Source organism: Gossypium hirsutum, chromosome D03 (assembly GCF_007990345.1).
Source record: "Gossypium hirsutum isolate 1008001.06 chromosome D03, Gossypium_hirsutum_v2.1, whole genome shotgun sequence".
Classification (NCBI taxonomy): domain Eukaryota; kingdom Viridiplantae; phylum Streptophyta; class Magnoliopsida; order Malvales; family Malvaceae; genus Gossypium; species Gossypium hirsutum.
Genome location: NC_053439.1, coordinates 16503730 through 16521051, shown reverse-complemented (window position 1 = coordinate 16521051; position 17322 = coordinate 16503730). Strand labels below are relative to the sequence as shown.

At 32.2% G+C, this 17322-nt stretch overlaps 1 non-coding gene and 1 pseudogene across 1 annotated transcript; both read right to left on the bottom strand.

The window, feature by feature from the left end:
* Positions 1 to 1559: 1559 nt before the first annotated feature.
* LOC121215445 (probable indole-3-pyruvate monooxygenase YUCCA4) lies at positions 1560 to 3869 on the bottom strand (annotated as a pseudogene).
* Positions 3870 to 13605: 9736 nt separating this feature from the next.
* On the bottom strand, positions 13606 to 13712 carry LOC121215646 (small nucleolar RNA R71). The gene has a single exon (XR_005911622.1). It is a non-coding gene; the product is annotated as a small nucleolar RNA R71 (small nucleolar RNA).
* Between the last annotated feature and the right edge of the window lie 3610 nt (positions 13713 to 17322).

The following is a 17322-nucleotide window of genomic DNA, read 5'->3' as shown; positions in this document are numbered from 1 at the left end:
TGATGCTTAGATGATTAAGGATGAGATGGTAGTCTAAAATGGAAGCTATAAATGTCTTGTGATGTGTTGGAAATGTGATGAATTGGTACATTGTTTTATATGAAATATATGTATGTTTTAGTGCTAATTGTTGAATGGAAATTTTGGTACCAATTAGTATGTTTAGTAGCTGGACTCAATGGTTGGTTATTGATCTAAGATTAGTTCAAGTTTAGTTGAACATTTTAGTCAAATTGAGATTGTATTTATACAAGATTAAATGTTAAGTTTAAGGTGCCCCATGGGCATATTGGTTGTATGTTTGTTTACCTTAAGTTTATAGCTTGATTATGCTTGAATTCGGTGCCTTGTTATGGCTTGTACTTATGTAAAATTTTGGTTGTAGGTTCATGACACTTTGGGTGAGAAAAATGGCTTGTAAAATGGCCTATTTTCGTCCACACGGGTAAAGACATGGGCGTGTGTCTCAGCTGTGTGTGACACACGGCCGGGTGACACGATCGTGTGTCCCCTGTAGCTTTCAAAGGGTTACAAGTCAGGCTGTTACACGGCCTGGAACACAGGCGTGTAGGGTTATTTTGAAGGGCACCCTGCTTGGCACATGGACATATGGCTTGGTCGTGTGACCTAAGTCAGTGAGTTACAATGGCACACTACCATGATTACTATACGACTTTTTTTTCTCAAATATTATACAACATTAGACAATCATTTGAAAATAATATACTACGAAGGTTCATTAATGAACCTTATGAACCCATCAATATTTAATAATCTAACTCAAAATTTTGATCATATTTAGAAAAAATAAAATAATAATTACAGTCATATGTTAAAAAACATCAAGGCTTTTTACCAATCAAAATTTTACTCAATAAATCCTAGATAAAGAATCAAAATCAATGGTGAGATAAAATCTTTCACTATCCTAAAAAAGATAGAAGTATAACAAGTTAATCAAATCAATCATAGTCAATCATGAATTAGAATTAAAGTTAATCAAGAGAAAATATTTTTTAAAAAAACTTCTTGCAGATCTTCTCATTGTGTCTAAAACCTTGAGGAAAAAATTTGATCTTTGATCCTCAAATGAATGAAATTTCATAGATATTAGAAGGTGCAAGATTGAATCCCTTTACTTGTGAATTTTTAATTTCTTTTCTTCTACCGTGGGGATCGGTTTTATATATTTCTTGACACAAAATAATAATAACTAGGTGGTCGAGTGGTTAAGGAAGAAGGATTAAAACATTTATACTTGGTTTTAGAAAAAAAAATTGGGTATTTTACTAATAGCATGTTATAAAATAAAGAATATGTGTGAATGGATTCACTATTCATGTTAACCAAACACTCGTCAGTTCATTTCATATAATTTTCGCCTCCAATCTGAAAGATTTCTTTATGAAGTTTGATTAGAAAATGTTTTATGACCAATTTTCCAAAATGGAATGCAAATCTTTCTTTTGTTCTATCTACCCCATACCATTATGGGTACCAAAATCACAAATCTAACACAATTTCAAAACAAATTTGTTGAATAAATTTTGAAAGTAGATTCTATTCATGAAATTATTTTGTACAAAGTTAAACTTACCTCATCATAAGAGGTAAATGGATGCAAAACTCCTTTGTAACAAAATTGGTGCACTTACAATATTCTAGAAAGAAAACGAAAAGCCTAACCTCCGGTAAAATCGAACTTAGAAGTATTTTTGTATTTATTATTATTTTGTTTTAGAATCATGTTTCTTTGAGCAGGATAACATGAGAATTACTACAACTGTCGTTTGGCCTCCATTGTCGAGCAATGTCCCTAGCAATTTTAACGGCGTCAGAAGCCGTTCCTAGGAGCCCTCTTCTTGTAAACCCAACTGTGTATAATCCCTTCTCTTTCCATCCGTTAGGAAACGGCGTTTTTGGCATGCCGTCTTTGTTGAAAAAATCACATCCCTATATTTCCAAAACGGGAAAAAGTTTACTGCCACTAATAAAATCAACTCTTTTAATCAATGTTTGGTGCCAAAAGAAATGGTGAAAAATCTGTCAAAATATGGTAACAAAAACCCATTTTCTTCTTGGTTTAGGCTAATGAATCCTAAAAAACAACACTATATTTGATGACAGTTACACATCACAGAGAATTTAATTTCCGGCAAACCCTAATAAACAAATATTTAACACATTTGAAGTTTGAATACATAAAATATGTTTTCTTTCATGGAGAAAAGAGGCTTCCTTTTTTCTTCCCTGCAGGGAGAAAAGAAGAGATTTGTTGGCTTGTGGGCTAAATAAATGTGTCCAAGGCAGAAAGTGATGTGTGATACACAATAAGATAGAACTAAAAACTAAACAAAATGCAACAACTCATTGTTATTACCTTGAGCCAAATAGGCACATTGCTTTTGTACCCAGTTGCCAAGATTATAGAATCAATCTCCTTTTCTTGTCCATCCATAAACTTAGCTCCATTTCCTGTTATCTCTTTCACACCTTCCATCACCTGAAATACCTAACAAAATCAACTAAACATATATATGTTGGAACAAGATGTGATTGATCGAACATGGGTCTATTTACCTTAATTTCCCCAGATTTTATCTGTGATAGTGCACCAACATCGAGCACCGGTGTCTTTCCAGTGACATTCTTGAGCTCAATTGGACCAGTTTTGGTCGCCGGAGACCTACTTGGTCAGTGTTGCCTAAGATGAAGTTAGCTACCAGCAACAGGAACTTATCAACTAGCCATAATGGGAACCATTTGATAAGCGCCATGGCTATTCCAAATGTCGAGAAACCAAACATCTCCCTTGGCAATACATGCACCTGCAAAACCGAAAAAAATCAAACATATAAACAATATATATACGTTTTTAACTATTATTTACATTAAAGTTAAGGAAGTCCGATATAGAATTAGATGAAGTTACCGTGTTTCTAACAACCATATGAGGGATTGCATTGTACCGGCAAAGGTCTAAGCTGACCTCCATGCCAGAGTTGCCGCATCCAATGACCAAAACCCTTTGGTTTTAAACTCAGAACCCGACTTATACGAACTGGTATGAACTACAGAACCGTTGAACTTGTTAATCCCAGGAATGTCTGGTATTACAGGCTCAGCATTTTCACCAGTAGCTGTAATAAGCCACCTTGAAATGTATTCAGAGTCTTGAGTTTTAACCCTCCAGAACCCCAAAATGTGATCGTAATCTGCGCTTTGTACCGCTTGGTTGAACCTAGGTTGGATTGAGAAGTGTCCAGCGTAGGATTCCAAGTAAGAGATGAACTGGTGCTTGGTTGGGTACTTGGGGAAATTGTGAGGGAAACCAAGGAGTGGCAATTCACAAAACTGTTTGGGGAGATGGAGTTTGAGACGATCATAGGTTCGAAGTTGCCATAGAGAAGCTAAGCAGTCGCTTTTCTCAAGAATAAGAGAAGGGACGCCCTGCTGAGTAAGGCAAGCTGATGTTGCTAGACCCGATGGCCCTGCACCTACAATGATAGGCCCATCAACCCAAACACAGTTTGCATCATTCTGATGGAGTTTAGAAGAACCCATGTTTGGACAATCCCGAGAAAAACAAGGATATGGGGAAAAAGAAGAGAGGACCCGAAAAGAAAACAAGGAAAAGGATAGTGGAGGAGGGCTTGAAAAGAAACAAAGAAACCCCTGCTCTCTCTACTCTCTAAAGCTCTGTTTTCTCACTTTCTTTTTGCTTGCTGAGAAAAATCTTTTGAGGATGAGTTGGGAGTTATAAAGAGAGATGAAAAGCACCCAAGAGAGAGAAGAGTAGGAGTCAATGGGAAGAATAAAAACCAGAGTGGGGGAGGGTGGGCCTTTAATGCACAAAAAAAAAAAGATTTTCTTTTTATATATGGAAAGAGTAAATATGGAAGTTAAAAAAGGGATTTGGCAGGAAGAAAGGAGGTGGTAACGGAGGCGTAGAGGTTTAGGAAAAGGATTTTGTTCTGTTTATCAACTCAAGGTCGTTTCTTCTCAGCTTCTCTCTCTTTGGCTTTCGGTTTGCAAAGAGCAGATATAAAATACATTTTAAGTATGACGTTTTCTTTTATTAGATTTAAAAAATTCATGTTTGTTTCAAATTAAGTAACAATAACTTTCTCCCTTCCGCAGTGGTTTCAAATATGCATGAGGCGAGCAGCTTAAGTTATCCGCCTCGCTTCTGACCAGAGGAAGGGGAAAGATGGTATCAAACAAGATATTACCGTCATCTATATTTTTTTAATAATTTAATGATACATTAGTATTTTTTTAAATTAAAATTTCGAAATTTAAGATAAAATTATTGATATAGCATTAACCAATTTGACAGCGATAATATATTGTTTCATACAATTATTTTTCTAGGTATAATAAAAGGCAATTACTTTTTTGAATTAATTGGTGGGAGGGTGATTGCATATTATGCGTTAAAAACTATTAATGTAATTTTATTCCAGACTTAGTTTTTTCAACCAAGAAAATATGATTTCTTTTTTGTTTAATTCATAATTTGGTATTTAAATTTAATATTTGTTAATATGGTATTTTTTTTAATATGGTATCTGTATTTCATAAAAGTTAGATATTTTGGTACTCAAAGATAACGGTGTTAATTTTCTAGTATTTAATTCAAGTTTTTGAGTTGATTTCATGAAAGTTAATTGCTAATATTATTAGGTTTGAATTTGTCATGATTATACTAATAGAAAAAAATTAGTGTGAAGTGTAAATTTGTTTAATTTTGTTTTTTAATTGTCAAATACAATCTAATGAATTTGATTTAATTTGAGTTTTAGGGTTTATTTGATGAAAATTAATTGCTAATATTATTAGTTTAATTATGAATTTTCATTAAATCAATATTAAAACTCAAACTAAACACTAAAAAACTTAACACAATTACTTTTATGTACTAAAATGTATAACTTTTGTCAAATATAGATATCATATTGAACAAAAAATAATATTGGTACCACATTAGAAAAATCAAATTATATTTTAAGCATTCCTTTTAATATTGTTGCGAAAGTAATTTTTCTCATTTAGCTGAAAAGTTAAAATTTATCTTTGAGACAAAATTAATTAATTAATTATTTTTATTATGCAATACTTGTTTGTCACAAAATAATAAAAAATTTTAATTTATTTTAAATGCTATTTAATTAAAACTTTTAAATTATATTCTAATTCAATACATATGAAATATTTAAATTTTATTTTCAATTTAGTACTATATTAATAAGATAAATAAATAAATTATTTTTATTTAAAATAAATATATTAAATTACTTGTTTGTTAATAATAAGGTAACTTTTGTAAATAATAAATATCATTGAAAAATATTAAAAAATAATTAAATTTGTATTTTATTTGATGGTAAACTTACTCATGGGTTGGGTCACCTGCCTAAACCCGAAGGTCTACTTGAAAAATGGGAGGGTTTGAACAAAATACGAGGTCCGAAAAATGGGCTTGTGGGTAAAATTTAAGGCCTGTTTTTCTATATGGGTCGAACCTTGGGCAAGATTTTTCTGCCTTAGCCTAGCCTGAATATTATCTTATAAACCAATATTATATTAATTATATATGTTCAATAATAATTATACATTTTTATTTTTATTTTTATTTATATTAAATCACTAATTCAATAACAATTAAACTCATTGCCCAAGACCTAAAAAAAACTTACCGAACTAAATAACCCATCTGGAAATATAAAATTTTAAAAATCATATTTAATACAATAAAATATGTATTATATTTATTTGTGTTTTTTAATATAAATACTTTTTAGGGTAAACTATCAAAATAGTCACTTTTGCTTGCCTCGGGTTACATTTTAGTCACTTAGTTTTGAAATGTTACGTTTTAGTCATTTATGTTATCATGTTGTAACATTTTATTCACTGAGTCGTTAATTGTCGTTTACGGCGTAACGGTAAGTTGACGTGACACATTAAATTATCATTTCAAATGAAAATTTTAAGTTAAATTATACAATTGCTCCCTATATTTTTTCCGTTCAGTTCAGGATTCGAATCCGGTAACAGTTCCAGTCCCATGAGCCTTGCAATTATGCTTGGTGACCGTCATTGTTTATCATTATTGTCCACCTCATCTTCGCATTGGTTCGCAGATAATATGGAGGCATTCATACGAATCTCTCGAGGCTTAAGGCTTCCTTTAGCATCAACGATGGCTCTATTGTCCAAAGAGAGCCTTGGAGCTTCCTTGAAGAATTTCCATGACGACCTCGCGTTGCCTTCTTTGTACTCAAAAACAGAAGGGGGAGAGGCGACTTGCTCTGATTACCAATAGGCGTGGAAAGTTATGATGTCTAAGATCGAAGCTCCAATGTAATCATAGATTGCTTCGAACATTTCGGTGGCACTACTACTCGACCTTGTGGCTGTTTCTCTCGATATTGTTGGTGTCTTAATTGTCTTCACTTGCTCCGTTTTCTTTTCACTCGCCTAAAACAAATTAAAAAAAAGTCGATAAAACAATACAAACCAACGTAAAAAAAATGAAAGACGGAGATCATAAAATAAAACCAACCAGCGTTTCCTCGGGAGGGAGGCACTTAGCGGAGTAAAGGCATTTGCCAAAAAGAAGCTGGTGATGATCAAAGATCTGAAGGAAACCATCCATGCATCTCATTTGTTTCCCTATTTGCTTCTCAAGATTTTTCTCTGGCACTACACTCATCATCATCTTTCCTTTATTTTTTTTAAGAAAAAAACTATTCACCCTCATATTTATCTCTATAATCTTTTTCTTACTAATAATTTAATCTTTCTGTTTAGACTTCGTGACAAAAAGAGTGGAAAATAAGAAAAAAAAAGTAAAGTTAAAAGAATGTAAAAGAAAAAAAAATTAATTGTTCAAAACGAAAACATATAGGGACCAATTGTATAATTTAACCAAAAAATTTTGTTTGAAATGATGATTTAATGTGCCACATCAGCTTACGGTCACACCGTTAACGATAATTAATGACTCAGTGACTAAAATGTTACAACACGATAACATAAGTGACTAAAATGTAACATTTCAAACATAAGTGACTAAAATGTAACCTGAGGCAAACAACAATGACTATTTTGGTAGTTTACCCTACTTTTTAATGTATTTGTAATGTGTTAGAAAACTTTTATTTTAGCATTTTTAGTGCATTTTGTATTATATTTTAAAAAAATTAATTTTAAATAAAAAGTAAACTTAAAAAGTAAAAAATGGTCGGCCCTGGGTTTACTTTTCTTAAATCAGGTTGGGCTTGGGCAAAAAAGTAAGCCTAGTTTTCTGGTCAGGCCCGGGCTAGAAAAGTGTTCTAAATACCTTGCATAAGCTTGACCCATGAGCACCTCTATTTAGTGGGGGCAATTTTGAAATTTACCATCACATTCGTTGTAAAGTGCTTAGTGAACCAAACACATTGATATAACTTTCTCAAGATTCTAGTTCATATTCCAATTTACCAAACGTTGTAATGTTACTTTCATGGAAATCACAAATATTAGGAATTACATTCTATTGAAATCTTACCATGACTATGTATTACATGCCATCTAAGGGTAGCATTAACTATGGTATATCACAATACCATGAAGAACTTTGAACATCTCCTAGGTGTTTTAAATTATATAGTAAAATGGTTAGCCTAAAAACTCCACAAGTTGTGTATCAAATTATTTCCCTTTTAATTTTTTTTATGGAGTTAAAAACATGCACTATAAACATACTAAATACTAACATTTTAAATATTTTTATCATTTAGTGAAATTGTAACTTTTATAGGACATAATAATGATTTGAATGAAAAATAATTATTTTTCAAATTAAAAAGATATTTTCACTATTTATTATTATATTATTATTAAACAATAATTTGGTCTTCAATAAAAAAAAGAATGAGATTGAACAAAAAAAATTAATCCCTTTTCGTCAAGGTCAAGTAGTGAAACATTCCAAACCCTAAGCATGTGGGGTAGCAACTGCAACCCTAGCCTTTTGATGGTAGCCTTTTCCCTCTCTTTCGTTCTTTTCTTTCTCTATTCTCCATTGTTTTTATATGACATTCTCCTCCCCTTAAGGCAGTTTGGGGCTTCTTCTTTGGTCGCTAATTGTCATTTGTCGATTGGGGGCTTTCGCCAACCTCCTTTCCCATCTTTTTCCCTACTAAAATCACAGCATCATTTTTTTTCTTATCTACTAAGTCTTCTCATTTGGCAATTGCCCTCTTTTTTCAACATTGGAATGTTACTCAAAATAATAATTTTCTTGGGGCTTTGTCCATAGCTCCTCCCTTGAGGGAGGCTTTTTCAAGTCTATAAGGACTCATGTTTTCTTGGTCATTAGTGACTCGATTGTTCGAGTTCGCGATGACTCAATTTCTCAAGTTCAAATCAACTTATTTTTCCTACATATATTCTAAAGGATTTAACAATTTATGAGATTTTATATATTTCTATTAAGAATAAGATTGTTGGTGTTAGATCCAATGCACAAATTCGCATGCTCCATTATGGCGGGTGAGCGCTAAATGATGTAGCTTTGTATCCATGAAATTTGAATTTTTACTAGTGTTATTTCTCAATATAAAATGTTTTTTGATATGGCTTGATTAGAAGTCAAGTGTTCATACCGTTTTTCTTTCATATTTAAATGCTAGAGTAGTAATTGGTCATTGGTTGTTCTCATTATTTACTTTTATTTAATTTAAATTTTATTGTACTAATGCTTTAGTATTTTTTTCTTTTTATGCATAAAAGATAAAATTTAAACAAGCTAATCAATTTGAGCAGTTCACATAAATTCTAGACATGCAACTTTTGAAGTAGATTTTTGCTTCGAAGTTTTCATGTCTCGAGACATATAGTTGTCTATCTCGAGACTTACATACCAAAGTCCTTTAAAAAAAAATTTAACATCTTAGAAAAATTTGGTATTAACTTAAAAAATATTGGGATAAATTAAAACTCATTTAAAAAATATATTTTTAAGTATATTGCAAGTCTTTGATAATGTTTTGAAAATGTTTGATAAAATTTTCAATCACATCTTCACCAAATGAATTTGGAAATATAATACATATAAAATTTATCTTAAATGTTGTTATATCAAAATCTTGGGACATCAAAGCTAATAAAGATTCACAAAACTAAGAGGCTAGGTTATGAAATCTTATTCTTCAAGTTGCCTTGTAAGAAGGTACTATAAACATCTAGTTGGCAAATCAATAAATTATTGATAACCTATAAAACTAACATATTTTAATCCCATTCTTAATGCGTTTTTGCTTGATTAATTATGCAAACTAGTGAATTTGATGCTCCTAATCCTTTAAATTCATGTTTCTATACTTAGGAGTTTTGGGAGCGATAGGAGCGAAAATTGAGCCAAAATTAGATAAAAAGAGCTGTCTTCAGGATCCACACGGCCTGGGCATTTCCACACGGGCAAGACACACGCCTATGTACCAGCCCATGTCGATTTCACACCCTACTTTCCAAATACATAGAAAACTCAATTTTTAGGGTTTCTGAGCATTCTAAAGTCTATAAATACCCATTAGAAGAAAACATAATGGGGGCAATCGAAGAAGATCGAAGAAAACACTCGAAAAACACCATTGAAGCCAACTCAGAAGCGGATCTCCATCAAGATTGAAGATCTTCTTTTAATTTCTTTTTGAAGTTTTATTGAGTTTCTTTATGTCTTGTTGTTTTTCTAACTTTAAGATATTTTTGTTTAAGATTATAAACTAATCCCCTAGATACCTAGGGGAGATGAAACCTATGATAGATCCTATTATTTAATTTCTTTTTTACTCGATAAATCCTTGATTCTTGTTCTAAATTATGTATGTTTATTTCTTGTTTTAATATATTTGGGATATTAATTCATGCTTAATGTGCTTAATTCAGTGGAGCAAAAAGCCCTGTTTAAGAGTAGATCTAGTATAATTGAGTGGAGATGCATGCAATCCTAGAAATAGGATGAAATAAATCTACTAGATTAGAGTCAAATCTAATAGGGGAATCTATAAATCAAGTTAATACGACGTTATGGGTTTTATTAGAAAGAGATTTCAATTAATCAACCTAGAGTCAGTTGTTCTTACTCTTGAAAAAGATATTATCATAATTTAGGGATTTCTACGGATCAAGTATCAAGTGAATAAATCGTTTAATTTAGATTTATAATAATAGGTGAATCTACGTGGATTCTTTCTCGGGTATTGCCTATCTCATTGGTTATCTTCGATTATTTTCCTATTTAATTCTCTGTTGCGTTCTTAGTTAAATTAGTTTAGTAAATTGTAGATTAAAACACAATCACTCTAATTTGCCGGCTAAATAATAAGAAGAAAGTAATTACTAGTACTTTTAGTCCTCATGGATATGATATTCTCTACTCACCATACTTATACTATTGCTCGATAGGTGCGCTTGCCTTTGTCGTATTTATAGTTAGTTTAGTGACCATCAAGTTTTTGGTGCTGTTGCGGGGGACTAAAATATTAGGAACACTTGATTTTTTATTAATTTAGCCATTTATTTTTATTGCATTTTATTTTTATTTTTAGTTTAATTTTTATATTCTAATTTATTTTCTTTTATTTGCTTCACGTAGGTTCTTTTAGTTTATGACAAGAAAAAAACCTATCGGGACCATTATTATTTGACAATGAAATTGAAAGTACTGCTCATAGAAATCATAGAGAAGTAGGGCAAAGTCGATAGAATATAGTAGACGAACAAGAAGACATTATTATTACTAAAGAGATGGGTGATAATCAGAATAATAAACTATCTCCTGTAGTTGTTGCAAATCCTGCAAATCCAGATCCTGTTCCTCGTACTACGTACGATTATGCCAAGCCCACTTTGACTAGGGATGAATCGAGTATTATGCGACCCACTATTGCTGCAAATAATTTCGAACTAAAGCCGAATACCATTCAGATGATCCAAAAATTTGTTCAGTTCGATGGTTTGCAAGATGAAGGTTCAAATAGTCATTTAGCCAATTTTCTAGATATCTGCGATACTTTCAAGTTTAATGGCATCACTGACGATGCCATTCGCTTACGGTTATTTCCTTTCTCATTGAAGAACAAAGCTAAACAATGGTTGGACTCTTTACCACGAGGTTCCATTAACACATAGGTTCAAATGACCGAGAAGTTTGTAACCTCCCAAACCCGGCCTAGACATTATGATCGAATTGGGAAGGTCACATTGGACACCTTAGTGTCGAACCTACCCTAACGATAGTTAAAAACCTTCAAGTACTCCTTTTTATAAAACTGTGGTTTCTATTGCTAGCTTTGGAAAACATCCATTTACTTAGTCTAAGCATGTTTAGGTCAAATTAGCGAATTAGGTAAGCTTTTGTAAAACCTTACTGACTGCGTTGCCCTTAAAAAATCATTTTGTTATCTTCTTAGCAGCGGATATGTACCATTACTAGTAAAATTATTAATTTAGCCATATATCATGCATAGACCATTTTAACCTATTTATAAAAACCATGTATCTATACCAAATATGTGTGCCATGCATGCATGAAAAACCCCCAAATCTCAAACAGTCCCAAACCACAGTTTAAAGAAACTTTACAATCCAAAACTGAATAATAATAAAATAACCAAAAAATATAATTAAATTAAAATAATATGACAAAGTAAAGTCCGAAGTCCGCCATGTAATTAAAAATATAATTAAATTAAAATAATAATAAAATAACCCAAAATCTCATCCTAATGCACATGCAATATGTCATACAAATTCACACGTAATCACATTTCAATACTTTTCACATTTATTCGACATGTTCAACATGTTCTCAATAATCACATACTTTTAGAGAAAGGAAGCAGTGTTCCAATTTTCAAATTACCAATAAGATGGAATCTATCAATATCGTTTAATTCACATACTTAACAAATTTCATTGTGTAGCAATAGCAACCTCACGTATATATATCATAGTAAACATTTAATGCATTTAAATCATGCACAAACCTAATATCTCAACATTTCATACCATTCTATCAAACATTCTCATGACACATAATATAATTATGCATAACAATCTCAATTACATATTCATACAGTCAAACCAGCAATTTTGTCAACACATTAGTCTTTTAAGGCTTGAAACGTACCTGGTTCGGCCACTCGCAAAACTAATATTTTGGCTACTATGTCAAACAAATCAGCAAGCCAATTTATCAAATATAACATGAAATTTATCATTATTAAACAAATTTTACAAGTTTAGGACCCACACCTTATTTTTCGCTTTCTCGCAGCACGCTAGTGAATCTTCCAATTTTCCTTAGTAAACCTTTATACGATCCTAAATCAAAATTCAGTATAAATTAAATAAATTTACCACTTAACCAACTCCCGATTACCCAATTATGGGTTCAAACCAATTTTCAAATTAATAACTATTTTACGAATTCAACTAGTTCAATTTCTTACCTTGTAGATGCGAACAGTACGTACGATCGTTCTTCAGCTTTACGGTTGATTCGAGGCATTTGGGTCAGCACCTAATTACATAATATACTGGAAAATCAGTAGCTAATAATTATTAAGTTCCTTCATTTAATCAATCCATAACATTTACCCTACAACTATGTCGAAACAATAATTAATTTTACGCTGAACTGCACTTATGCCTCCCAATTTGTGAGTTTCGAATGCCCAAATGACCAAGAACGTTTTTCCCTAATTGACAATCGTATAATAACTGGTTAGGAGGGTTCAAGAACTCAAATTAAGGTTGGAATTAATTGGGTAAGATTCAATAAACAAAACAGCCTCCTATTCTACACATATACACACACACCACCACCCATGGTGGCTGAATTTGAGGTTGAATTTTAAAATGGTTTGAGACCTCATTAAAATATGGAAAAATAAATTTAAAATTATTTAAAATCCCCTAAATTTCAGATCTTGAAATTTAGGTTTTTAATGGACAAGATTAATTAAGAAATTGAAGAGAGAAGAGACCTTACACAAGCTAGTCAAGAGAAACAACAATGGCACTTTCTAGGCGATGTTTGGGATTGATCTTGGAGTTCAAAATTTCAGATTTGAGGATGATTTAATTGAGGAAAAATTTTAGCAATATAATAAAAGAGATCGTGCACAATCTTGATGCAAAAAGAAGAAGAAGAAGATGGTAAAATGGGAGGTGTAGGCAATGACAACAATGGAGGAAAAAGGGAAAAGAAAAAAAATAAAGGTGAAGAGAGAGAGAGGGGGTTAGGGACGGCTAAGGTAGAATAAAATGGGTTAAAATGCTAATTATTTTGATAAAAGCATGTATTTATACCTAAGTTTACTAAGCTTGGATGCCAACACATAAAAAAACAAGGGAATTTGCAAAAAGAATAATTTATTTTGTAACAGTTAAGACTTGAACTTGGGACCTCCAACTAACTTTCAAGCTTTCACATTTAATGACTAACCATTGTGTCAATTCCCTATTTTTGATATTTTTCTAAATTTTATGGAGCTAAATTTGGGATGTTACAAGTTCCTTCTAAGGTACTTTCCACCGGCTAAGACAGCCAAGTTGAGGAATGATATCTCTTCCTTCGTGCAGATCGATTTAGAAATGTTATATGATGCATGGGAGAGGTATAAGGACTTATTGAGACGGTGCCCTCACCATGGGTTACCTCTATGGCTACAAGTTCAAACCTTCTACAATGGTTTGAACCTTTCAACGAGGCAGTTAGTTGATGCAGCAGCCGAAGGAATACTTAACAATAAAACACCCGAAACAGCTTATGTATTTATTGAGGAGATGGCACTGAATAGTTATCAGTGACAAGTCATGAGGACAAAGAAGATGAAAGTACTCGGTGTTTTCAACTTAGATGGAGTCATCATTTTATCCAATCAGGTAGAACAATTAAATAAGAAAATTGATGGTTTATATGTTTCTATGTAGGTACATTTAGTGATGCAATACGATACAAATGGAAGTGGAATGAACAATCCAAAATGTTTACCCTTCTCTCCTAGCATAGAGAATGAACAAATTAGTTATATGGGTAATAATTCTAGGCCTCAAAATAACCCATATAGTAACCACTATAATGCAGGTTGGAGGAACCATCTCAATTTCTCTTGGGGTGGTCAAGGAAATCAAAGAATACAAACCCCTTTAGGCTTCCAACAATAACCTTACAAGTAAGAGAAAAAAATGAACCTCAATGAGATGTGAATGAAGTTTATCTCGGTGTTAGAAATCCACTTTCAAAACACTGAGGTAGCATTAAAGAATCAACAAGCATCAATTCAAGGGCTCAAGAACCAAATGGGTTAGCTTTCTAAGTTAATCTCAAAAAGACCACAAGGTAGTTGAATCTGAACCAGAACCAAGGCAAGAAATTGTGGTAAATAACGATAAGGTTGAGGTAAGCCAGAAAGAGCAAAAACTGGTTGTTAAGGAATATAAACCTCGAGTTTCATATTCTAATATGACGAAAAGAGACCACACGAACGAACAATTTTGTAAATTCCTTAAACTCTTAAAAAATTACATATTAACTTACTGTTTGTTGAAGCTCTTTCGTAGATGCCCAACTATGTCAAATTCTTAAAGGAGCTTTTGAAAAACAAAAAGAAGTTAGATGATTCGTTGATAATGGAGCTAAATGCAGTTTGCTCAGCCATATTGCAAAATAAACTACCTAACAAATTGAAAGATCCAGGAAGTTTTACTATCCTTATTTAGTTGGTAGTTTGAATATTGATAATGCTTTGACTGATTTAGGGGCTAGTATGCCCTACAAAATGTTTAAACAACTAGGTCCTGGGAAACCCCAAAAAAAAATAGGCTGAGTATTCAATTAGCGGATAGAACCATTAGATATCCTAGGGGTGTTATTGAGCTTTCTCAACTTTACCAGTTCATTTTATTTGGTACTGGGACCTTTTCTTGTTTCTTTGTCTAAAACAATAAAACAACTTCTTTATACATAAAAAAAAACCAAAATTTTATGAAGTAACATGAATATGTAGACATGCAAACAATTTCTAGATAGAAGTTTCCTTCTTATCTAGTATCCAAATGAAAATCTTACTAAACCACTCTTACAAAAACTTTCTTCTATTTGGTAAAACTTAAATGAAGATTTAAGAGTTTACTAGTAGACAACTAGGAAAAAAGATCTTTTTAAGCTTAACGGACAATACCTTCTTTAATGACAATGAACTCTCATGGTTTTCATCGGTGATAATAAAGACTAGCAGAGAAGATGAAACAAAAGTCTTTCTCCACTACTAGGCTTTCCTATTTATAGATAAATATCACTTAGGATTAACTCTAATCAGTAATCATTCTTATATGTTTCCACTAATTAATCAAATCCTACCAGGCTCTATAGGTGTCCTAATTATTGACGCGTTACCTCCACTAGGATGCTAGATGACTTAAATGTGTAATACTATCCATTACACTTACATTACTAGTGACACAAAAACATGGGTGGCTGACTTATTAGCGAGAAGGTCTACCTAATAAGGTTTTGGCCATGACCAATAACTCGCTAGTCTGCTAAGTGGAACTGTGCAATGCTGGCGAAGTTCTACAAACTACTTCACCACGAAGTTACCAACCTTATTTGGTCTAAGCTAGCAACTTAGACAAGCTTCACCAGCGTAGTCTCCCAAATGGAACCAGCTCGCCAAATGAGGGTGTGATAGTAGTATTATAGATATAACATTTTTCTTTATTTATTTTCAATTGCATATTTTTAGTTTTAGTTAATTTTTTCTATTTAATTTAGTTATATTCTTGGTGGTGTTGTTTCGCAGTGTGTGACACGAAGTAGTAATAAGCCGATTCTGTTGGATCTTAAACCTGAAAGGACATTACACAATTAAAGAAGAAGAACATTTACGAGGGAAGAGCCACCACAGATCATTAACTTTGGGAAAATCCACTTTTTAAGGAACCAGAAAAGAAAATTCCACGACTCAATGAGCAAATTCTACAACTCGAAGAGTATATGAAAAACCACAACCATTTTCTAAGGGATTATCCCATGCCCAATTTGGATGATATGCAAGGTAGCATGAATAGGTTGTTTATCAACGCTAATAAATTTGAGATTAAATCGACTATGATCTTGATAATCCAAAGTAATCTACAATTTGAGTGATTGTTGAACGAAGACCTAAACCTGCATATTAAATGATTTCTAACTAACGCTATTCATTTTTTACTTTTCTCCTTTTTCTTGTGTGATGGTGCATTAATGTGGTTAGAGTCACAGGCTGTAAAGTCGAAATCTAGTTGAGATAAGCTTGGTAATAGGTTATTGCTGAAATATTTTCCACCAAGCATGATGATGAAGCTGAGAATGGACATTACTAACTTTTGACAACTTGAAGGGGAGGTACTCTACGAGGCATGCGTATGTTTCAAGCTAATGTTGCGTAAGTGCCCTTATCTCGGTCTTTAATATTGGCTTGAATTGCAAACTTTCTATAATAGATTGGGTGAAATTTTGAGGTTTAGTTTATACGAAGCATCTGTGGGGGCATTCATTTCTAAAACTTATGCTGAGGGTTGTCAAATTATAGAGGATATGGCTATAAATTCGTATTTGGGGCCAACGGAGTGGTTCACATATAAATCTAGACCACCTACTATAACAACTTGTTTTTCAATGGTGTTGGAAATAATGATTTTAGGATCACAATTTCAATTAGAGAGTTCATAGATATATTTAATTAATATTTATGAGTTAAACATAGTATAATAGTGAATCTTGATTTAATAGATTTTATTAATTGGTCAATTAGTCAAGGTACAAGTGGTGCATACCGAAAGTCAAGTGGATTAGAAAGTGAGGTATGGAGACCTCGTTTCTGTAAAAAAATCGTTAATATTTTTATTAAATATTTACGGAGCTATTATATAGGTGAATCGAAGTTTGGTCTAAAATTTTTAGTGTTTGGATGGTTAATTAAAGAAAACGGATAAAATCATAAAAATTGTAAAATTTAATCATTTTAATTTTTATTAGCTAAAATGTATGATTAATGATTTTTCAAGGGTTTAAGTGACAATTAACCCCTATTTGAGTGTAATGGTCAGTTAACTCTTATTAATTAGCCATTTACATGTTAACTTTTATTTATGTTAAAATATTAATTAATAATGTAATAAAACATAAAACATAAAACAAATGTATCATCTTTTCATTTTCTTCTTTTTCCACTGAAAAACCACCATGAATAAGTGAAGGAGAATCTTCAAACATTCTTAGAC